At 50.2% G+C, this 311-nt stretch overlaps 1 protein-coding gene across 2 annotated transcripts in view; it reads left to right on the forward strand.

Moving 5' to 3' along the window:
* KIF5C (kinesin family member 5C) overlaps positions 1–311 on the forward strand; it is a 142,130-nt gene that overhangs the window by 137,272 nt on the left and 4,547 nt on the right. The window lies entirely within an intron of this gene.

Raw genomic sequence — 311 nt, forward strand, 5'->3', positions numbered from 1 at the left:
TGACCGTAGACGGCTCTGGTCTGAGGGAGGGTTAAGCATTTGGGATCAGACTTCTCTGACTTCATTACATAAAATGCTCTAGGAAAGCCCTCCAAACTTCAGACCAGTGCTCTCCTTTGAGTGGTTCTCCGGCTGGTGGCAGCACCATCACTTGGGAACTGTTTAGACAGACACTTCCTCAGACCACACCCCATAGCCACTGAATCAGAGATTAGAGTTGGGGGCCAGCAATCTGAATCTTAGCACACCCTTCTCCAGGGGAGTCTGATGTGGACTCAAGTTTGAGAGTTGCACTCTGTTGCCTAGACTAG

This window comes from Otolemur garnettii, unplaced genomic scaffold (genome assembly GCF_000181295.1).
Source record: "Otolemur garnettii isolate 467f Iridium unplaced genomic scaffold, OtoGar3 scaffold00064, whole genome shotgun sequence".
NCBI classification, from domain to species: domain Eukaryota; kingdom Metazoa; phylum Chordata; class Mammalia; order Primates; family Galagidae; genus Otolemur; species Otolemur garnettii.